This window comes from Pinus tabuliformis, chromosome X, assembly GCF_031772625.1.
Source record: "Pinus tabuliformis cultivar Carrire ecotype Pingquan chromosome X, CPIR1, whole genome shotgun sequence".
Taxonomy (NCBI): Eukaryota; Viridiplantae; Streptophyta; class Pinopsida; order Pinales; family Pinaceae; genus Pinus; species Pinus tabuliformis.
The window spans coordinates 1,052,491,222-1,052,515,805 of record NC_142308.1 but is presented as its reverse complement, the minus strand read 5'-3'; the positions used below and the strand labels follow the sequence as shown (position 1 = coordinate 1,052,515,805).

The window sequence follows — 24,584 nt, the reverse complement described above, 5'->3', positions numbered from 1 at the left end:
TTAGTAGGGTTTATTGGATCATGGTTTAATTGCGAGAGCTGGTTGCTGGGTTGCGTGGGGAAGGAGATTAGAATGTTAGGTCCGGGTAGAGTGGGTTGGAGTAGAGGTGTAGATTTGGTGGATTGTGCTAAAAGTAGGTTAGGTTGTTTGGGATGGGGCGGGATATATAATTGCATATGGAGTGTAGGCGCAGATGTGGTGGGCTGTTTATTGAATGGCGTAGTAGTGGGTTGGTTATTGAGTGGTGTGGCAGTAAGGAGTGGCATGTTAGTGGTCGGTTGCTAGAGTGTGAGTGTGGCTGCGTTTGATGGGTGGTTGGATAGAAACTTTGGATGCGTGAGGGATGGGTTGAGTGATGTGAGGGCTGTTGAGTGTGTTGTTGGTTCCTTGGGAGAGGGGATGATGTTGTCAGATATCGTAGGCTGGAGTAGATGCATAGGCTGGACCAAGGACGTATTATGTGTAATAGTTGGTTGCTGGAGCCATGGTATGGAGTGTGATTGCACGGGTAGTTTTCTGTTGGGTGTGTGATGAGTGAATTGCGTGGGGGATGGGTTGTTTGCTGTGAGAGCAGATATGACAGATGGATTGTTGAGGGGTGTGTGCTGAGTGTAGGAAAGGGGCGTGTTGTAAAATCTGGTATGCGTGGGGTTTTTTGTTGCATGGCTACTGTGGAACATGCTGTCATTGATTTGTGTATTTTTTTTTTTTTTGTTAGTTTAGAATTAAGTCTGTTGTTTGGTCTTTTGTGGGTGGTAATTTCTGGAGATGGGTTGTTTTTTGTGAGTGTGAGGGATGGTGCAGTTGACAATCCAGTGTTTCTGAAGACTGAGTATTGAGAGAAATATTGTGATTGATGAGAGATTTTAAGGAGGATATCTGTGAAGTATTGATTTTAGAGTGAGAGATGGAGTAAGATACATTGCGGGAAGTCGCTTTTTTGTCTAGGAGTTTGGTGAATTTATGATATTGTTTTATGCTTGTTTGTTGTTCCAGCCTAAGAGATTTTAATGCCGAAACCGAGTCAATTAACACCCATAATTGTGGCTGGATTAATTTAGCTAAAATTGTGTGAAGATTGTAATTTTTTTGAGAAAAAGTGCTGAGTTCATACCTAGTTTTCGTGATTTCTCTTCGAATAAGAGCATTTCTAGCTTTAATGAATATTTGATTATTGTGCTGGCTTATGAGGGAATGATTGATTTTGGCAAAGGTTGGAATAATTGATGAATATCTGCATCTCTTTAAGAATGTAAGATCAGTCTTCTTTTTCATTAAGAGCAATCTATATCGTTCAAATCTGTGAACTTTTTTCATTATCTCCCTTCCATATCGGGTGAGTATTTTATCTTTTAGGTTTTTGCGATCTTCATAATTGTGTAGATCATCTTCCTGATTCATTGCATTAAGTTTCTTATTCTGATTGAAGTTTTGAACCAGCAACGGTGGTTCATCTTCAGGATGTGAAAGATTAGTGGAAAACTGGTCTTATTATTCAGTTTAATAAATAGATGTATGAGATGCATTGTCGACATATATTAGGGATTATTAATTTATTGTTGAATTATAATTTATTAGGGTCATAGTTGTTTTAATTTATATTTTATTTTAATTGTTTTGTTTTATATTTTGTTATTTTAATTATATTTCATTTTAATTGTATATTTCAATTATTTCACAGTTTTGGAATTTATATGATTCAGATATCTTATTATATAGTTAATTTGAGGTTTGTTTAAAGTTTTTTATTGTTAATGTCCAATTATTGTTAATTTTAAATTTTAAACTCTTGTTAAATTATATTTTTATTATGGTCATAATTTATTTTAATTGTAATGGATTAAACTATTTTTATTTGTTAATTATTGTTAATTTATTAATTTACTATTGAATTATAATTAATAATAATAATTGTAATTATAAATATAATTATTGTTAATTTATTAATTTATTATTGAATTATAATTTATTAGGGTCTTACACCTGGATGCGGGTGTCCTCGAGGTTCATTTAAGGCGGATTAACTCTCCGCCAGTAGCTGTCCCTACTCCTGGCAACCTGGCATAGCTCCCACAAACCCATCGTGGTTGATATGAATGCCAAGGGGTACAGAATGATGGTTAAGCATTCGACAATGAATGCGTGCCCAGTTCGAGAGCCCGCACAGGTTGTTTTATCCATGGCTCGGCTTCTGGTTTCTGCTATCGCTCTCCTCGGCTCCTTCCATGTCCATCTGCTTTTTTTCCCGCACCCCTCTTTCGTTCTGGTCGCTTGGGGGTTCATCCGGAATCTGGTTTCAGCCTGGTTCACCCACTCTCAACCCTATTCTATCTGGTCCTGCTTAATACCCTTCCCAGGTCTCTCTGTTAGTTTGAAAATGGTGCGACGTCGTGGTGTTTCTCGCCGTGGAGGCACCAGTGGCAATCGTGGTCGCGCTTCTCAGTCTGCCCCCCAGAATATAGTTCCACTGGCCTCAGCCTCCCCGTCCTCTCTGCCTTCTGATCATGGCAGGCCCTTCCCGCACAATTCCTTCCAAACCACCCATTTCAAATTTCACAGTAGGCTCAATAAACCCGTTCTGTCAGCCAGCATTACAGTGATCCTAGCTGAGGAGGAGGATAAGCCCAGCAACTATGTTCATACCACTATGTCTCAGTCTCAGGACGATAGCGTTCTTCAGGGAGATGTGGCTAGTGTCGTTTTCAATGGTGACAATATTCAGGAAGAGGGGAATGCGCTTGAACCTCCTCAGCCTCCAGTGGACTCTACACAGCGCAATTTGCCTACGGTCGAGCCAGAGCACCCTCCTGGTGGCATTCTGAATTTGGACACTTCTCTAGGTGGCGGCGACATGGGAGATGAAGACAACGCTGTTGTCACGTCGACGCGCTCTCCTAGCTAGGTGGAAAGGGACGCTCTGGACTCTTAGAAACATGCTTTATGTATTCGGTACAATGCACACTGCTGGCAGTCTCTCTTCTGGTCTTTTTATCTTTCTGTTATGCTTCTCCGGATAATGGTAATTCTGTTTTGTTTCAACTCCTGGTTTGGTAACGATACTCGCCATAATAGTATTATGAACTGTATCAAGTCATGGCTCAGAAAGCTATTGTTTTTGTCAAATTTTGTATATGGCTATCAAGGCAGAATGATTATCAGTAAAGCCATAGTCTTCGATAGTTTTGCAGTGATGATCACAGCTCTGGTTCACACTTTTGTCTGTAAGGGATTTGAAAAATATGTCTTAAGTTTTCTCAATCCCGGGATGGTTGTCACAGGGGTTTATGTTTATCAGGATATCTGGTTGAGGGATGGCTTCAGCCCCCTCTGAGGTCTTGACCTCTCTGTACATATATTTTTCGCTTTTTTAATAGAAGTAGCCTTTACGCAGAAAAAAAATAAAATTATTAGGGTCATAGTTGTTTTAATTTATATTTTATTATTTTAGTTATATTTTATTTTTACTTTATATTTTGTTCTTTCAATTATATTTCATTTTAATTGTATATATCAATTATTTCATAGTTTTGAAATTTATATAATTCAGGTATCTTATTATATAGTTAATTTGAGTTTTGTGTAAAGCTTTTTATTGTTCATTTTAAATTATTGTTAATTTTAAATTCTAAATTCTTGTTAAATTATATTTTATTATGGTCATAATTTATTTTAATTATAATGGATTAAACCATTTTTATTTGTTCTTGGTTAATTAGAGGATAATTATAGCTAGGGAGGGGTAAGATTGGATGATAGGATTGGAATCCAGTTTTCACTTATGGTCCATCCATCATCTCTATTGAGGTTATTAGGGTGCTTGCTAATTTCTATGGCTTCTCTGAATTTCCTTATGAAGTAGTGATCACTTCTAGCTAAGATGTGGGTATCTTCTATACAAATTTGGTGCTTAGTTTTATTGGAATGTTCTGCTAAAGTTGATGATTTGGATCGATTATTTTTAATGTCAACTGAGTGTTCCTGGATTCTTGTGTTAAAGGATCTCCCAGTCTCACCTACATAGGGCTTGCCTCAAGAGTAAGGAATTAATTTGACACCCTTATGACATTTTGGATCAATTTTGTCTTTAATCGGCTTAAGGCAACTACAGATGGTGTTTAAAGGTTGGAGGTTAGAATCCTATTCTTTTTTAGGATGCAGGACATTTTATCAGTAGTCCCTAGTATGTAAGGGAGGTTAACTTTTCCTATAATATTATCAAAAAAATTCTTCTTATTTGGTCGAGTGTTTGCTTTATTTATGGCTTTGACAGCTTGATGTTTGTTGTATCTGTTTCTTAGGAAAACTTCAATAAGGTGTTCTTTTTCTTTTTCTAGGTGTTCCTTGTCAGAGATTCTGAGGGCTCTAGTTGCTAATGTGTTGAGGACTCCTAGTTTGTGGGTTGGGTGATGATGTGAGGAGGCATGTAAATATTGTTTGGTGTGAGTCTTTTTTCTATATACTTGGTGAGATATGGAGCCATCATCATTCCTAGTGATAAGGATATCAAGGAAGGGGAGGCTTTTGTTGACCTCGACTCCCATAGTGAATTTTATGGAAGAGGATAAACTATTTAGGTGTTGCTTGAATGTTTCTAGGGTTTCTCTTCCATGAGGCCATATGATAAATGTGTCAACCACATATCTTTTCCACAATTTAGGTTTTAGGGGTGAGGTCATGAGGGCTTTGTTTTCAAAGTCTTCCATGAATAAATTGGCAATAATAGGAGACAAAGGCGACCCCATGGCAACTCCACATGTTTTTTCATAAACATCTTCCATGAAGCTCAGAAAGGTGGACCTTAGGCAAATTTCTATGAGCTTTGATGTGTCAGGATCTGTTAGTTTGCAAACGATTTCCATGGCATCATTAATAGGGATATTGGTATATAGTGAGGTGACATCAAAACTAACGAAAATTTCATTTTTGTCAAGTTCGATGTTCTTAATTTCCTTAATGAATTGGGTCGAGTCTTTGACAAAAGAGTCTGTGTTTCCCACTAGAGGTTTTAGTTTTTTGCCAGGTTTTTTAGGTGGTATGTGGGCCCATTAATGGTGTTTACTATTGGTCTGAGAGGGATGCCTTCCTTGTGAATCTTTGGAGCTCCATAGATTCTAGGTATGTATGGATTGCTAACTATGAGATTTTTGTTGTCTTGTATCTTACTTGTTTTGATTAAGTTGCATACTTTTTTGGAGATCTTGTTTAATGGGTTTTTATTGAGTTTTCTGTAGTAGCCACTGTTGTTTAGATGGTCTAGCATTTTTTCTTTGTAGTCACTTTTGTTCATGATAATAGTGGCTCCTCCTTTGTCTGCTTTCAAACTACAACATCAGGGTTGGAGTTTAAGGTTTTGAGAGCTAGAAACTCATGTTTGCTGATGTTGATTTTGGGAGCTTTTGATTTCCTAAGAGTAATTCAATAGTCTTGTCTGATTTGTTATTTTATGGTGTTAGGAAGATTTTTAATGCCATATTAAATGTTGCACAAAATATCTTCATAGTCATCCTACGAGAGGTGATAGAGAAATTTAAACCTTTCCTTAATAAGTTGAGGATGTGTTCATTTAGTTGGAGGTTAGATAGATTTATTACCAGATTGTCATTATTATTTTTGGGGTTATTATTATTATTGGTGTGTGAAGTAGGTTTAGTATTAATTGGTTGCTCTGAAGGGGTTGTATTGATTGTGTTTGTGTTATCAGGTGGAGAATCGTAAGTGTTGTTTTCTATGGAAATTTTAGTAGGGTTTTTTGATCATGGTTTAATTGCGAGAGATGGTTGCTCGGTTGCGTGGGGAAGGAGATTAGAATGTTAGGTCTGGGTAGAGTGGGCTGGAGTAGAGGCATAGATTTGGTGGATTGTGCGGAAAGTAGGTTAGGTTATTTGGGATGGGGTGGGATATCGAATTGCATATCGAGTGTAGGCGCAGATGTGGTGGGCTATTTATTGAATGGTGTAGTAGTGAGTTGGTTATTGAGTGGCATGGAAGCGAGGAGTGGCATGTTAGTGGCTAGTTGTTGGAGTGTGAGTGTGGTTGCGTTCGATGGGTGGTTGGATTGCAGCGTTGGATGCGTGAGGGATGGGTTTCGTGATGTGAGGGTTGTTGGGTGTGCTGTTGGTTGCTTAGGAGAGGGGATCCTGTTGTCAGATATCGTAGGCTGGAGTAGATGTGTTGGCTGGACCAGGGACATATTATGTGTAATAGCTGGTTACTCGAGCCACGGTATGGAGTGTGACTGGGTGGGTAGTTTGCTATTGAGTGTGTGATGAGTGAATTGCGTGGGGGATGGGTTGTGTGCTTTGAGAGTAGATATGACAGATGGATTGTTGAGGGGTGTGTGCTGAGTGTAGGAAAGGGGCGTGTTGTGCAATCTGGAATGCGTGGGGTTTGTTGTTGCATGGCTACTGTGGAACGTGTTGCCATTGATCTCTGTATGGTTGTTGTTTGTTAGTTTAAAATTGAGTCTATTGTTTGGTCGTTTGTGGGTGGTAATTTCTGGAGATGGTTTGTTTTCTGTGAGTGTGAGGGATGGTGCAGATGACAATCCAGTGTTTTCTGAACACTAAGTATTGAGAGAAATATTGTGATTGATGAGATATTTTAAGGAAGATATCTGTGAAGTATTGATTTTAGAGTGAGAGATGGAGTCAGATACATTGTGGAAAGTCGCTTTTTTGTCTAGGAGTTTGGTGAATTTCTGAGATTGTTTTATGCTTGTTTGTTGTTCTAGCCTAAGAGCTTTTAATGCCGAAGCCGAGTCAATTAATACCCATAACTGTGGCTGGATTAAATTAGCTAAAATTGTGTGAATATTGTAATTTTTTTGAGATAAAGTGCTGAGTTCATACCTAGTTTTCCTGATTTCGCTTCGAATAAGAGCAATTTTGGCTTTATTGAATATTAGATTGTTATGCTGGCTTCTGAGGGAATGATTGATTTTGGCAAAGGTTGGAATAATTGACGAATCTCTGCATCTCTTTAAGAATGTAAGATCAATCTTCTTTTTCGTTAAGAGCAATCTCTATCGTTCAAATCTGTGAACTTTTTTCATTATGTCCCTTCCGTATCGGGTGAGCATTTTATCTTTTAGGTTTCTACGATCTTCATAATTGTGTAGATCAAATTCCGGATTCATTGCATTAGGTTTCTTGTTCTGATTAAGGCTTCAAATCAACAACGATGGTTCATCTTCAGGATGTGAAAGATTAGCGGAAAACTAGTCTTATTATTCAGTTTAATAACTATATGTATGAACTGCATTGCCGACAGATATTAGGGATTATTAATTTATTAATTTATTAGGGTCATAGTTGTTTTAATTTATATTCTATTATTTTAATTATATTTTATTTTAATTGTTTTGTTTTATATTTTGTTATTTTAATTATATTTCATTTTAATTGTATATTTCAATTATTTCACAGTTTTGGAATTTATATGATTCAGATATCTTATTATATAGTTAATTTGAGGTTTGTTTAAAGTTTTTTATTGTTAGTTTTAAATTTTAAATTCTTGTTAAATTATATTTTTATTATGGTCATAATTTATTTTAATTATAATGGATTAAACTATTTTTATTTGTTAATTATTGTTAATTTATTAATTTACTATTGAATTATAATTAATAATAATTATAAATATAATTATTGTTAATTTATTAATTTATTGTTGAATTATAATTTATTAGGGTCATAGTTGTTTTAATTCATATTTTATTATTTTAGTTATATTTTATTTTTACTTTATATTTTGTTCTTTTAATTATATTTCATTTTAATTGTATATATCAATTATTTCATAGTTTTGAAATTTACATGATTCAGATATCTTATTATATAGTTAATTTGAGTTTTGTGTAAAGTTTTTTATTGTTTATTTTAAATTATTGTTAATTCTAAATTCTAAATTCTAAATTCTTGTTAAATTATATTTTATTATGGTCATAATTTATTTTAATTATAATGGATTAAACCATTTTTATTTGTTCTTGGTTAATTAGAGGAGAATTATAGTTAGGGAGGGGTAAGATTGGATGATAGGATTGGAATCCAGTTTTCACTTATGGTCCATCCGTCGTCTCTATTGAGGTTATTAGGGTGCTTACTAATTTCTATGGCTTCTTTGAATTTCCTTATGAAGTAGTGATCACTTCTAGCTAAGATGCGGGTATCTTCTATACAAATTTGGTGCTTAGTTTTATTGGAATGTTCTGCTAAAGCTGATGATTTGGATCGATTATGTTTAATGTCAGCTGAGTGTTCCTGGATTCTTGTGTTAAAGGATCTCCCAGTCTCACCTACATATGGCTTGCCACACGAGCAAGGAATTAAGTAGACACCCTTATGACATTTTGGATCAATTTTGTCTTTAATCGGCTTAAGGCAGCTACGGATGGTGTTTAAAGGTTTGAAGGTGGTTAGAATCCTATTCTTTTTTAGGATGCGGGAGATTTTATCAGTAGTCCCTAGTATGTAAGGGAGGTTAACTTTTCCTATAATATTATCAAAAATGGTTGAGTGTTTGCTTTATTTATGGTTTTGACAGCTTGATGTTTGTTGTATACGTTTCTTAGGAAAACTTCAATAAGGTGTTCTTTTTCTTTTTCTAAGTGTTCCTTGTCAGAGACTCTGAGGGCTCTGGTTTCTAATGTGTTGAGGACTCCTAGTTTGTGGGTAGGGTAATGATGTGAGGAGGCATGTAAACATTGTTCAGTGTGAGTCTTTTTTCTATATACTTGGTGAGATATGGAGCCATCATCATTCCTAGTGATAAGGATATCAAGGAAGGGGAGGCTCTTGTTGACCTCGACTTCCATAGTGAATTTTATGGAAGAGGATAAACTATTTAGGCATTGTTTGAAGGTTTCTAGGGTTTCTCTCCCTTGAGGCCATATGATAAATGTGTCATCCACATATCTTTTCCAAAATTTAGGTTTTAGGGGTGAGGTCATGAGGAATTTGTTTTCAAAGTCCTCCATGAATAAATTGGCAATAATAGGAGACAAAGGTGACCTCATGGCAACTCCGCATGTTTGTTCATAAACATCTTCCACGAAGCTCAAAAAGGTGGATATTAGGCAAATTTCTATGAGCTTTGATGTGTCCGGATTTGTTAGTTTGCAGATGACTTCCATGGCATCATTAATAGGGATATTGGTATATAGCAAGGTGACATCAAAACTAACCAAAATGTCATTTTGGTCATGTTTGATGTTCTTAATTTCCTTAATGAATTGGGTCGAGTCTTTGATAAAAGAGTTTGTGTTTCCCACTAGAGGTTTTAGTTTTTGGCCAGGGGTTTTGCTAGGTGGTATGTGGGCCCATTAATGGTGTTTACTATTGGTCTAAGAGGGATTCCTTCCTTGTGAATCTTTGGAGCTCCATAGATTCTAGGTGTGTATGGATTGCTAACTATGAGATTTTGGTTGTCCTGTATCTTGTTTTGATTAATTGCATACTTTTTTGGAGATCTTGTTTAATGGGTTTTTATTGAGTTTTCTGTAGTAGCCACTGTAGTTTAGATGGTCTAGAATTTTTTCTTTGTAGTCACTTTTGTTCATGATAACAGTGGCTTCTCCTTTGTCTGCTTTCAACACTACAACATCAGGGTTGGAGTTCAAGGTTTTGAGATCTAGAAACTCATGTTTGCTGATGTTGCTTTTGGGCGGTTTTGATTTCCTAAGAGTGATGGAACAGTCTTGTTTGATTTGTTATTTTATGGTGTGAGGAAGATTTTTAATGCCATATTCAATGTTGCACAAAATATCTTCGACAGGGATCCTGTGAGGGGTGATAGAGAAATTTAAACCTTTCCTTAATAAGTTGAGGATGTGTTCATTTAGTTGGAGGTTAGATAGATTTATGACTAGATTGTCATTGTTATTTTTGTGGTTATTATTATTATTGGTGTGTGAAGTAGGTTTAGTATTAATTGGTTGCTCTGAAGGGGTTGTATTGATTGTGTTTGTGTTATCAGGTGGAGAATCGTAAGTGTTGTTTTCTATGGAAATGTTAGTAGGGTTTATTGGATCATGGTTTAATTGAGAGATCTGGTTGCTAGGTTGCATGGGGAAGGAGATTAGAATGTTAGGTCTGGGTAGAGTGGGCTGGAGTAGAGGCGCAGATTTGGTGGATTATGAGGAAAGTAGGTTGGGTTGTTTGGGATGGGGTGGGATATCTAATTGCATATGGAGTGTAGGCACAGATGTGGTGGGTTGTTTATTGAATGGCGTAGCAGTGAGTTGGTTATTGAGTGGCGTGGTAGCGAGGAGTGGCATGTTAGTGGCTGGTTGCTGGAGTGTGAGTGTGGCTGCGTTCGATGGGTGGTTGGATTGCAGCGTTGGATGCATGAGGGATGGGTTGCATGATGTGAGGGCTGTTGAGTGTGTTGTTGGTTGCTTGGGAGAGGGGGTCCTGTTGCCAAATATTGTAGGCTGGAGTAGATTTGTAGGCTGGACCAGGGATGTATTATGTGTAATAGTTGATTGCTAGAGCCACGGTATGGAGTGTGACTACGCGGGTAGTTTTCCATTGGGTGTATGATGATTGAATTGTGTGGGGCATGGGTTGTGTGCTGTGAGAGCAGATATGACAGATGGATTGCTGAGGGGTGTGTGCTGAGTGTAGGAAAAGGGCGTGTTGTACAATCTGGTATGCGTGGAGTTTGTTGTTGCATGGCTACTGTGGAATGTGCTATCATTGATCTGTGTATCGTTGTTGTTTGTTAGTTTAGAATTGAGTCTGTTGTTTGGTCTTTTGTGGGTGGTAATTTCTGGAGATGGGTTGTTTTCTGTGAGTGTGAGGGATGGTGCAGTTGACAATCCAGTGTTTTCTGAAGACCGAGTATTGAGAGAAATATTGTGATTGATGAGAGATTTTAAGGAGGATATCTATGAAGTATTGATTTTAGAGTGAGAGATGGAGTCAGATACATTGTGGGAAGTCACTTTTTTGTCTAGGAGTTTGGTGAATTTCTGAGATTGTTTTATGCTTGTTTATTGTTCCAACCTAAGAGCTTTTAATGCCGAAGCCAAGTCAATTAACACCCATAACTGTGGCTGGATTAAATTATCTAAAATTGTGTGAAGATTGTAATTTTTTTGAGATAAAGTGCTGAGTTCATACCTAGTTTTCCTGATTTTGCTTCGAATAAGAGCAATTCTGGCTTTAATGAATATTTGATTGTTGTGTTGGCTTCTGAGGGAATGATTGATTTTGGAAAAGGTTGGAATAATTGATGAATCTCTACATCTCTTTAAGAATGTAAGATCAGTCTTCTTTTTCATTAAGAGCAATCTGTATCGTTCAAATCTGCGAACTTTTTTCATTATCTCCCTTCCGTATCGGGTGAGTATTTTATCTTTTAGGTTTCTGTGATCTTCATAATTGTGTAGATCATCTTCCAGATTCATTGCATTAGGTTTCTTGTTTTGATTGATGTTTCGAACCAGCAACAGGGGTTCATCTTTAGGAAGTGAAAGATTAGTGGAAAACTAATCTTTTTATTCGGTTAAATAAATAGATGTATGAGATGCATTGCCGACAGATATTAGGGATTATTAATTTATTAATGTATTATTGAATTATAATTTATTAGGGTCATAGTTGTTTTAATTTATCTTCTATTAAATTAATTATATTTTATTTTAATTGTTTTGTTTTATATTTTGTTATTTTAATTATATTTCATTTTAATTGTATATTTCGATTATCATAGTTTTGGAATTTACATGATTCAGATATCTTATTATATAGTTAATTTGAGGTTTATTTAAAGTTTTTTATTGTTAATTTTCAATTATTGTTAATTTTAAATTCTAAATTCTTGTTAAATTATATTTTTATTATGGTCATAATTTATTTTAATTATAATGGATTAAACTATTTTTATTTATTAATTATTGTTAATTTATTAATTTATTATTGAATTAAAATTTATTAGGGTTATAGTTGTTTTAATTTATATTTTATTATTTTAGTTATATTTTATTTTTACTTTATATTTTGTTCTTTTAGTTATATTTCATTTTAATTGTATATATCAATTATTTCATAGTTTTTAAATTTACATGATTCAGATATCTTATTATATAGTTAATTTGAGTTTTGTGTAATGTTTTTTATTGTTCATTTTAAATTATTGTTTATTTTAAATTCTAAATTCTTGTTAAATTATATTTTATTATGGTCATAATTTATTTTAATTATAATGAATTAAACCATTTTTATTTATTTGTTCTTGGATAATTAGAGGAGAATTATAGCTAGGGAGGGGTAAGATTGGATGATAGGATTGGAATCCAGTTTTCACTTATGGTCCATCCGTCGTCTCTATTGAGGTTATTAGGGTGCTTGCTAATTTCTATGGCTTCTCTGAATTTCCTTATGAAGTAGTGATCACTTCTAGCTAAGATGTGGGTATCTTCTATACAAATTTGGTGCTTAGTTTTATTGGAATGTTCTACTAAAGCTAATGATTTGGATCGATTATGTTTAATGTCAGCTGAGTGTTCCTGGATTCTTGTGTTAAAGGATCTCCCAGTCTCACCTACATAGGGCTTGCCACATGAGCAAGGAATTAAGTAGACACCCTTATGACATTTTGGATCAATTTTGTCTTTAGTCGGCTTAAGGCAGCTACGGATGGTGTTTAAAGGTTTGAAGGTGGTTAGAGTCCTATTCTTTTTTAGGATGCGGGAGATTTTATCAATAGCCCCTAGTATGTAAGGAAGGTTAACTTTTCCTATAATATTATCAAAAATTTCTTCTTATTTGGTTGAGTGTTTGCTTTATTTATGGCTTTGACAGCTTGATGTTTGTTGTATACGTTTCTTATGAGAACTTCAATAAGGTGCTATTTTTCTTTTTCTAGGTTTTCCTTGTTAGAGATTATCAAGGCTCTAGTTGCTAATGTGTTGAAGACTCCTAGTTTGTGGGCTGGGTAATGATGTGAGGAGGCATGTAAATATTGTTCGGTGTGAGTCTTTTTTCTATATACTTGGTGAGATATGGAGCCACCATCATTCCTAGTGATAAGGATATCAAGGAAGGGGAGGCTCTTGTTGATCTCGACTTCCATAGTGAATTTTATGGAATAGGATAAACTATTTAGGTGTTGTTTGAAGGTTTCTATGGTTTCTCTTCCATGAGGCCATATGATAAATGTGTCATCCACAAATCTTTTCCACAATTTAGGTTTTAGTGGTGAGGCCATGAGGGCTTTGTTTTCAAAGTCTTCCATGAATAAATTGGAAATAATAGGAGACAAAGGCGACCCCATGGCAACTCCGCATGTTTGTTCATAAACATCTTCCATGAAGCTCAAGAAGGTGGATCTTAGGCAAAATTCTATGAGCTTTGATGTGTCAGGATCTGTTAGTTTGTAGATGACTTCCATGGAATCATTAATAGGGATATTGGTATATAGCGAGGTGACAACAAAACTAACCAAAATGTCATTTTGGTCAAGTTTGATGTTCTTAATTTCCTCAATGAATTGGGTCGAGTCTTTGATAAAAGAGTTTGTGTTTCCCACTAGAGGTTTTAGTTTTTGGCTAGGTGTTTTGCTAGGTGGTATGTGGGCCCATTAATGGTGTTTACTATTGGTCTGAGAGAGATGCCTTGTGAATCTTTGGAGCTCCAGAGATTCTAGTTGTGTATGGATTGCTAACTATGAGTTTTTTGTTGTCCTGTATCTTACTTGTTTTAATTAAGGTTCATACTTTTTTGGAGATCTTATTTAATGGGTTTCTATTAAGTTTTCTGTAGCAGCCATTGTTGTTTAGATGGTCTAGCATTTTTGCTTTGTAGCCACTTTTGTTCATGATAACAATTGCTCCTCCTTTGTCTACTTTCAACACTAGAACATCAGGGTTGGAGTTCAAGGTTTTGAGAGCTAGAAACTCATGTTTGCTGATGTTGCTTTTGGGAGGTTTTTGATTTCCTAATAGTGATGGAACAGTCTTGTCTGATTTGTTCTTTTATGGTGTGAGGAAGATTTTTAATGCCATATTCAATGTTGCACAAAATATCTTCCATAGGGATCCTGCGAGGGGTGACAGAGAAATTTAAACTTTTCCCTAATAAGCTCAGGATGTGTTCATTTAGTTGGAGGTTAAGGGTGTCTACTTAATTCCTTAATTGTGTGGTAAGCCCTATGTAGGTGAGACTGGGAGATCCTTTAAAATAAGAATCCAGGAACACTCAGCTGACATTAAACATAATCGATCCAAATCATTAGCTTTAGCAGAACATTCCAATAAAACTAAGCACCAAATTTGTGTAGAAGATACTCGTATCTTAGCTAGAAGTGATCACTACTTCATAAGGAAATTCAGAGAAGCCATAGAAATTAGCAGGCACCCTAATAACCTCAATAGAGATGACAAATGGACCATAAGTGAAAAGTCAATTCCAATCCTATCATCCAATCTTACGCCTCCCTAGCTATAATTCTCCTCTAATTAACTGAGAACAAATAAAAATGGTTTAATCCATTATAATTAAAATAAATTATGACCATAATAAAATATAATTTAACAAGAATTTAGAATTTAAAATAACAATAATTTAAAATGAACAATGAAAAGCTTTACACAAAACTCAAATTAACTATATAATAAGATATATGTATCATATAAATTTGAAAACTATGACAATTAAAATGAAATATAATTAAAAGAACAAAATATAAAGTACAAATAAAATATAACTAAAATAATAAAATATAAATTAAAACAACTATGACCCTAATAAATTATAATTCAATAATAAATTAACAATAATTAACAAATAAAAATAGTTTAATCCATTATAATTAAAATAAATTATGACCATAATAAAAATATAATTTAACAAGAATTTAGAATTCAAAATTAACAATAATTGAACATTAACAATAAAAAACTTTAAACACCCTCAAATTAAGTATATAATAAGATATTTGAATCATATAAATTCCACAAATATGAAATAATTGAAATATACAATTAAAATGAAATATAATTAAAATAACAAAATAATTAAAATAATAGAATATAAATTAAAACAAATATGACCCTAATACATTATAATTCAATAATAAATTAATAAATTAATAATCCCTAATATCTGTCGGCAATGCATCTCTTACATCTATTTATTAAATTGAATAATAAGACCAATTTTCCACTAATCTTTCACATCCTGAAGATGAACCACCGTTGCTGGTTCGAAACATTGATCAAAACAAGAAACCTAATGCGATGAATCTAGAAGATGATCTACACAATTATGAAGATTGCAGAAACCTAAAAGATAAAAAACATTCAACAATATTGAATCTGAGATACACAACCATATTTTTCTCTTTGCCTTTTGATCCAACTTCGCCCAGTCTTTTTCTGACATTTGCATTGCTTTAGTACCTAGATTTACCATGACCCAGTGATCTTTATCCACCAACAAGTCCTCCATATTGAGCTTCCACAACTCAAAACTTTATCCATTGAATTTCTCAATCTCTATCTTTCCACTGTTTTCCATCTTCTTTCACAGCAAGAATCAATCCTACAAATCTCCCACTGTAACATGGTCTACCACAGGTCCGAGCAAAACCCCTCAGCAACAAAGGTTCCCCTTGAAGTCGAAACAACTCTAATATTGAATGTAGGTTTGAACCTTGTACATAAATTACCTGTAAATGAATTCTTAAAACAGAAAAGTACACAATGGTGAGAACATAAAACAAATATACACAAATATTTTCCCTTGCATCCCAAACCCCAATCCACTAACCTTCGATTAAAACATAGTTGTAGTTCCCTTGACCGGATATACAAAATACCATGGGCAGAAAACCATCATGCCCAAAACCATGTGAAAATCCCATGTACAAAACCATGGGTAGGTCCGCCCACCATCTTTGGGTCCACCCCACATCCTTAGGTCTACATAATTTTATTTATTAATTTATTTTCTTTGGGGCGGTGCAACCCCGTGTAGGGGGGGCTACTTCCCCCCTTAAAATCCCACGACAAGGGGGGGGGGGGGGATTTATTCCCCCCTGTGACACCCCAGTTATGCCCAACGCAATGTATAATGCATGGGGCTAGTCATGGAAAGAATATAACACACAACCCCAACACATGTTGCTCTAAATTGTGATTTCCATTCCATAGATCAGTAGAGTAGGATTGTGTCTCTTGTTTTCAGTTTAAAATCTTGAGCAGTTGCAATTTCTATCAAATTTCTACAATATTTTTAAATTCAAACAATTAACTTTGTGCAAAACAAGTAGAGTTTTAATAGTAAAATTGTGTTGTATACTTTAAGATATGGCACTTTATTTCTACAAAAAACGATATCTCGTTCGACTTTATTTAAACATGCTATGTAGAATTTAATTGACATCATTTGATTGTGAAATGTAAAATAGTAGGAAACCCCCCTTGTAAAATGCCAATGTTGAAAATCTTAAAAGAAAGTAAATGTTCCCCCAACACCGTCACATGATGAAGACTTATTTGAGTGTCACAATGAATGGAAAGGACAAAATTTTAATAGCATAGCTGAGGATCGGATCTCACGGGTAGATGGATAACTCCCAAGAAAGAGTGGGAATAAATATTAGAGAAGAACAATCAAACAAACACTTGACGATTTTATTCTCAAACATTGTAATTTATACATAAAGTCAACTGGAGAATCTACAAAGGTTTCACCGACTATCATTTATTTTCTACCGAATCCTAACGACTATTAACTTCTACCGACTTTCACCGACAATTATAGAACAATCATCCTATTGTTTTGTTGTTATGGGAACAATGGTTGTGATTATTATTCTGACACCTCCCCTTAATCACAACCTATATGTTAACTTGCCTACTGGTCTAAGTCTCAACAAGGCTTACAAACATGACTCAAATATATCATTTTGACTTTCTTTGCTACATTATATTGATAACTTTTTCTTGAAATTGTTGCTCCAAACTTTGCTGTGTTCAACTTATTCTTCTTCTTCTTTCTCCAAATCATGAACACTAGATATTTCTCCTCGTTACATCTAGGATAATGCCAATTCATTTCAACTCCTTTTTCAACATGTTCACTTCCATCATTGAGGGTTTTTAAAACTATTACAAAATGGCTAATTAGTTACTAAAAGAATGACTAAATTTAGAATATAAATGACCAATTTTCATTCGATGACCAATAGTAACTAATTTACAGTGTCTTATAATGCAACAAACTTTTAGTCGTTTTTATCTTAGTCATTAATTGGTTTTCTCAATTTTAACATCTAGTAGTATATTTAGTCATAAATTTGGTCATTAATTTAGTCATTGATTTAGTCATTAATTTCCACAATTAATGACCAAATACACAACAAAATATACTACTATATAATCACCCAAGAAAACCAATTAATGACCAAAGAAATATGACCAAAATGTTAGTCATGTTATAAGATATTGTAAATTAGCTACTAATATTCATATATATGCAAATTTTAGTCATCATTTGAAACCAATTAATGACCAAAGAAATATGACTAAATTTTGGTCGTGTTATAAGATACTGTAAATTAGCTACTAATAGTCATATATATACAAATTTTAGTCGTCATTTGTAATCACAAATTTATCATTTACAGTGGTCATTTATATTTTTTTGGTAACTTCATATTCTCTATATAAGTGACTAATTTAGTTGTTTATATTCATTTCATATACTTTCATTAATAATCATTATAAACAACTCGTGTAGTCATTTTATATTCATTATTAATCAATATAAGCTACTAATTTAGTAGTTTTATATTTATTTTATGTGTTAATTATTAATCAACATAAATGAATTAGTATGATTTTGTGACTATATTAAAAATTATCATACAATATTCATGCTCATATAATATGAAAACACACAACACAAATGTTCACACTAAAGTTTAATTATATCTTTAATTAAAATGGCCACGACCAATTAAAAAATGTTAAATAGTACAAGAGGTGAAAAGAAAGTGACTAAGCATGATCTTAAGTTTTCGAAATCTAGAACTTTACAATGTGAAAGCATCAGAATGATGCAACTAACCTGTCACTCAATTTCCTACTTAACCCAACAAAGGGATGGGATATATAGAACTTAAAAATGTCAAACATTTGTGTACCAAATCTAACAGTAAAACATAACTCTCTTGACATTTTCTTTCAGATCTGGTAAGGGTCGAACACTTGTTCCTGTAGGTACACGAGTGCTCTGAGAACCTGAACTAGTTGGAGTCATGTGACTACTAGGAACACCACTAGATAAGGAACCATTGTTTGATGTTTCTGACTCCATATAAAACTGAGCCCGAAATGTAGCCAGACAGGCATAATACGCTTGGGGTACCTGTACATAATAACAAATAAAATATATGTCAAGGACAATCCCCAAATATATGAACCAAGTATATATTTATGATTTAGCATTGGAGACCTACCTATAGAAATTAAGCATGTGCATCTCACATATCTGCCACAAACCAATCGATACAAGTCAATAGGAACCCAATAAAATATACAAGGCATTAATATTTTTCTAAATTTGTTTCAATTTAAGAACAAAAACCAACTCCCAATTTTCAACTAGATGAGCACAAACATCATTTTTTCGAAACAAAAAAACAATCATTGCTCAAGAACTAACATTATTTCAAATATTAATTAATATTTACCTTAAAACCAACTACAACTACATATCTATTTATATTTTACATCTATAACTTTCAACTCTTATCCTACTGCTTAAACATGAATTTTGCAACCTAAAACTATAAAATTTTCAATATATCTCAAAAATCAATAAGAAAAGTAAAAGTCCAAACTGATAAGAAACACACTAAAAGTGAATTATAAGATTTTGAAAATAGGTTATCTAATCTACACAATGCATTAGGGGTAAAGGGGATGAGGTAGAAATCTATGTGTAACATAGATTGTTGGTTAAGGACTACAATCCATCGGTTGTGAATTTGTTTTCATCCCAAAGAACATGATAATGGGCAGATCTATTAGTTCCCTATAAACATCATAAACAGAGATCGGTTAATATTCTAGTCAACATGTTCATTTATGCTAAGTTGGACAACATAATAACATCTTACCCTCAGAAGATATCAACCTATTATCCAACCAAATGGAAAATGAAATATCAATGGTTCCTGAGCACCAACATCACTGCAGAGGTAAAAGTCAAATTTTGTTGGATGGAAAATTTTGGAGTCAACTGTTAGGTCCCTATACTACTAGTGTAACCCCTTATTGCAATTCTAAGGCGTTGATCTATCTTTTCTATCTTTTTGTGAGCTGGTTTCATAACATCAACTATAATGCCCAACATATCATCAAAAAGGACCATAATCACTAGCTCTTCTGTAAAATAAAAGGAAGCTTACAATAGAATTATGATCAATAGAGGACTATCATACACAATATGTGACAATTGATAGTTGTGTATTCCATAACAATTATCTTTTGATCTAGAAATATGTTTCTACTCTTGTCTGTAGCATTTCAATCTCGATGGTTTTTTGCAAAGAGCCTTGTATGGTGACATTTTTGAACCACCACAAAAGTAACTGGAGGTTGATAATTTGGTGCAAGAGATGCAGAGGTCTAGAATTACCACCATAAAGATTCAACTCACTGCATGGATATAGTCGTTTCAAGATGGATAAGATGGATACAGGGATAATCCCACAATTAGAAAAAAAATGGATTTTAAACCATGAATTTTGAATGTAACATTGCAAGGGTTCTCTTATAGTTATAGATAAACAATGACTTTGTACAAAATAAGGCATAACAAGGATTTTAAGATGATCTTCCTCAAACTAAAAACAATGAAATTTGATAATTTGCAAAAAGTAACCTTAAAAGCATAATTATCTTTATGCATATCCCCAACCTTATGAAGGCACTTATTTCTCTCTAGGCACTGAAGCCAATCAATACTCTTATTGATCCTATAGTGAAAAAGTATGGTGCTTCCATTAATTACATATGGAATTTGGGGGTTCTTTTCCTCCCATTTTTTCACAAATTATAGTGCATGGTTCTTTGTTCATTATTTTGGATGGCACATGAGCATGTAATCATATAGACCCTACGTAAACAAATATGTCATTGTGTTGGGAAAGTTGGATGGTTTTGAAAGACACTACTAGTTCTGACAATGACAACTTAACGACTAACAATTAACTCTACTCATGGAAGCTGACAAATTTTTAATCTCTCAACTTTCCCTATTTTGTCTCATACCTTTATCTCTACAAACTTTATCCTTTTTTATTTCATCTCTACATAAGGAAACAAAATTGCAAGTCATTATACCTTGTCTCGGTAAGAGTTATAGACTTGTTTTGTCATAGGTTCCACAATTATGCCCTCACCTGCAGGGAGTACTATATAATTCTTAGATTTCCCAAACATAAATTATTAAATTATCTTGCAAGAATTCAAGAAAATAATAAGTGATACATATCTAAAATGCCATGAATACTTACATGTATTTTAGATGGGTGGACTCATAAAAGTATCCATAATTGATGAAAAAAATGCATGACTAGAAAAACTTTGTGGAAGGGAAATTGATACCTCAACCTAGTTAGTTTTGTCTATAAAAATCATCTTTTGAATATCCACATAAATCAAATTTCAACTTCCAAAGAAATTCAAATATTCAGAAAAGGTGGCATACCTTGGTTATTTGGAAACTTTGTATTTAACTCTGTTGTCATCCTAGTCACAAGAAACTTCTCAATAGATCCTAGAAACCTTTCTAAACTTCCCATGTGTAAAAATCCATTCCCATCCAGACCACCTCCATTACAGGTAGTGAATTTTGCATCCAGTGGCATTGGTGGGCTAGAGGAGAACACTCCAATAATAGGCTCTACAAAATCTTGATTAAAGCTCATGTTTCTCATGGATGAGACATCCAATGAGGATGGTTGTATGAACACAAGCACTTCCATGACCCTTTCAACCTCACTAATGTAAACAATTGGGTCAATTTTCAATTGGTTTCTTCAAATGCAGAGCATAAAAAGCATTGGATCACAGAAATATGTACATACTAAGAACGAGAATGTAAGCTAGCTTTGAAATCTTACTTTCCAAAATTTTCAAGTGAAAAATGTATGATTTGGTGTGTAAGTTGAGTAGAGAGCCCAATAGAGACAACATAATGTTGCTTGCTTGTTTGAAGTTGTGGTTGTTGAATATCTAGTGAGTATGAGTACAATATTTCAATAAGATTCTCAACACATTAGTTTCTATATCATTAAAAGTTTGTGAAAAATACATTGAATGCGACAGTTAAACAATTATGAAAAGCTAGTTCCATGCCAAATCCTTTAAGAGATGCTCAGATTGAGAAGTTTGGAGAACAAGAAAGTATTGTTGTTCCATATATTAATTCTAAAACTCCTTTCTTCCCTTCCTGGGGTTTCATCCCCAAATGTAATTCATGTGGATTCCTTGACACCCATAGAAGAAAAATGTGTTCCTTCTCATGATGTCTCATCTGATAACTTTGGATACAAGTATATTTACCAATTAAGGTAGAAATGGCCCAAACATGATATGAAAAAGAAATACAATGTGATGAATCATCACAATGTATGTTGGTTACAAACACAATAATAGTGAATTCCATGCATGCAGCCATTAGTTGTAAGAGAGAATATGGATGGCTAGTTAGTGTTATACAACATGTCTAACTTGTAAAATGTATTTTAAACACAATAAACACCTCTCTTTAATATGTACTTCATAATCCATAATCTTATTTTGCTTGATTTAAATGGTTAAGGAGCACTTCAAGAGATATACTAACTTGCAACCTCACATTGATTTTAAACAACAAACATTATTGATTATTGACTATAAATTTGTGATACTCACTTCAATAACCATTGATTAAACACATAATATTGGAAGATACATATTCATATATTTTACGGTGTTCAAATGTATTTCTGAGGAATTTCCTTCTCAAGGTTTACTGTTTGAACAATTGATGGTATTCACGGTGCAGGTTTTCCTAAATCACAGTATTATATGTAGAATGGACATGATTTTCAGACATCGATCACAATTGTATCAGTGTGAACATAATTGTAATTTAGGCGTTCAAAGTTTTGACTAAGAAGAATTTGTTAAACACAATGGGCATTAATTCTAAAACAATTTGCTATTATTCTTCATCCTATAGTATTAGATGAGAGACCCAACTTGTGTTAGACTGAGGTGCCATAAATGGACATGTTCCTCATTCTCATGTTATCCATGATGATGAACCAACACATAGATGGTTAAATTTTACATTATCGTGGACAAGTTCCTCATTCTCATGTTATCCATGATGACGAACCAACACATAGATGGTTAAATTTATGTTATTTGACCTTAATCTACCTGCTGAGATGGTATGTAGTTTTTCATATATTGCATATTACTGCAACTTCCTGAGCAGCAACAAAAGTATTTTAGTAGGTAAAATGGCTTTTATTTTTTTATTGAATTTTACTACTGCAATGTAGGTTAAATGTGTTGAGGTGTTCAAAGAGTTTTATCAAACAAAAACTAAACATCGGAAGCTTATATGGATATATTCTTTGGGAACCTGTAATATTATTGGGAAGTTTGATCCTAAGCCAATGGAACTTATTGTGACAACTTACCAGGTCTTGTAATTTTGCATTGTTGGTTGTCCCGACTTTTGGATTTTTATTCTTTATTAGTGATACTTACTTTTAAGTTTAAATGTGCAATAAAAATATGTGGTTTATAGAATGATCAAATATTTGTCATCTATGAATTCACTAACCTTTTGTTATGATACTATTGAAAACTTATTGCATCACAATGATCCTTCAGGCATCTGCACTTTTGTTGTTCAATGCGTCAAAGAGGCTAAGTTACTATGAAATCAAGTCTCAGTTGAATTTAACCGATGAAGATATTGTCAGATTGTTGCACTCCCTTGCATGTGCAAAATACAAAATCCTCAATAAAGAACCAAACACAAAAATTGTGGCACAAACAAATTATTTTGAATTCAACGCAAAATTTACCGACAAAATGAGGAGAATAAATGTTTGAGTTCTAATGCAATAAAAATATTGGCATCAATTTTCTCATTTAAAAACAAATGATTCTGATCAAGGTTCACACATTTGTTTTCCTTTTCTATTTGATTGCAGATTCCTCTTCCACCAGTGGATGAGAAGAAAAAATTTATTGAGGATGTAGATAAAGATCGACGTTATGCTATTGATGCATCAATTGCAAGAATCATGAAGAGCCTAAAAGTTTTATCTCACCATCAACTAGTGATGGAGTGCGTTGAGCAACTCGGACGGATGTTCAAGGTACGTCCTGTGTAGGATGATACATTTAGTTAGCATAGCATCAAGTGAGTTAAATGAATAACTCTATTTCCAAAATAAATTTTCCTACTGATTGACTAATTGAAACAAACTTGTGTTGATCAGCCTGATTTCAAGGCAATCAAGAAGAGAATTGAAGATCTAATTACAAGGGAATACTTGGAGAGGGACAAAGATAATCCTAATATGTTCAGATATTTGGCTTGAACTACTAGTGCGATGTTGTTTCTACAAGATTTTTTAAGCTTGCTTCATGCGGCAATTCATATATTGACTTGCTCCTAGGTGCTTGTATTTATACTATATAGTGCTTCCAATGTTGGCGATGAGCTTATTACAAAGCATCACTGCTCACTCAAACGTTGAAGGTTGTAGAGCTCCTCAGAAATGGGTTTGGATGCCATGAGGGTTTCCACAGAAGGATATCGTGAAACTTCACTGTTTGCTAATATGGTCACTGAGCATTTTGTTTTTTTATTTGGATGGTTGGTAAACAAGCATGTGGTGCAGGTGGAACTTGGACATGTTTCCCCTTTGTTGAAATAGTGAAGGATGCAGTGTCGACAATTCCCAAGTTATTTAGTGAATGTTTAACTTGAAGGTAAGATTAACTTTCTCTCTTCAATACCTCTTGAAAGCTTCTAGCTTAGGAAAAGATCACGAGCTTGTTCACTGGTGATTTTACCATCCCTGGTGTCCACCTCAGAGTAAACCTTGGTATACTTTTGAGCATCATACTACATCATCCTTGGCAGGGACAGTTGGGTGTTTCCTCCCCGACTTGAAGTTGTTGCACCAAGTCCAATAGATAAAGGCACAATTGATGTGCTCTGTGATTTATCTAGCTGATTGTGCTTAGCCAGAGCTGGAGCAGGTGCAGTTGGTTCTCGTACAAGAGCCATAGAAGATGAAACATTGTTGATTGAATACAGTGGTTGGGAAGCTACAATTTGTTTAGATTGAGAGGGGGTAGCAGAAGAAACATCTCCACAAAAAATTGAAAATGAAGAAAAACCATTTCCATCAGCAGACATGCCTTTAACATCACTTAGTCCTATAGGCAAGATGCATTTGATGTTATCTTGCAAGGGTTTTGATGGTACTGATGGAATTAACCCTTCTTGAAATGTTGAACTTGCTTTCCTGAGACCATCTTGCTT

General features: G+C 34.1%; 1 pseudogene across 1 annotated transcript; it reads left to right on the top strand.

Moving 5' to 3' along the window:
• The first annotated feature begins 22,416 nt into the window (after positions 1-22,416).
• On the top strand, positions 22,417-23,644 carry LOC149143428 (cullin-1 pseudogene; annotated as a pseudogene). The gene is made up of 4 exons (XR_016265111.1): positions 22,417-22,461; positions 22,576-22,719; positions 22,913-23,406; positions 23,530-23,644. The product of XR_016265111.1 is annotated as a cullin-1 pseudogene (transcript).
• The last annotated feature ends 940 nt before the right edge of the window (positions 23,645-24,584 follow it).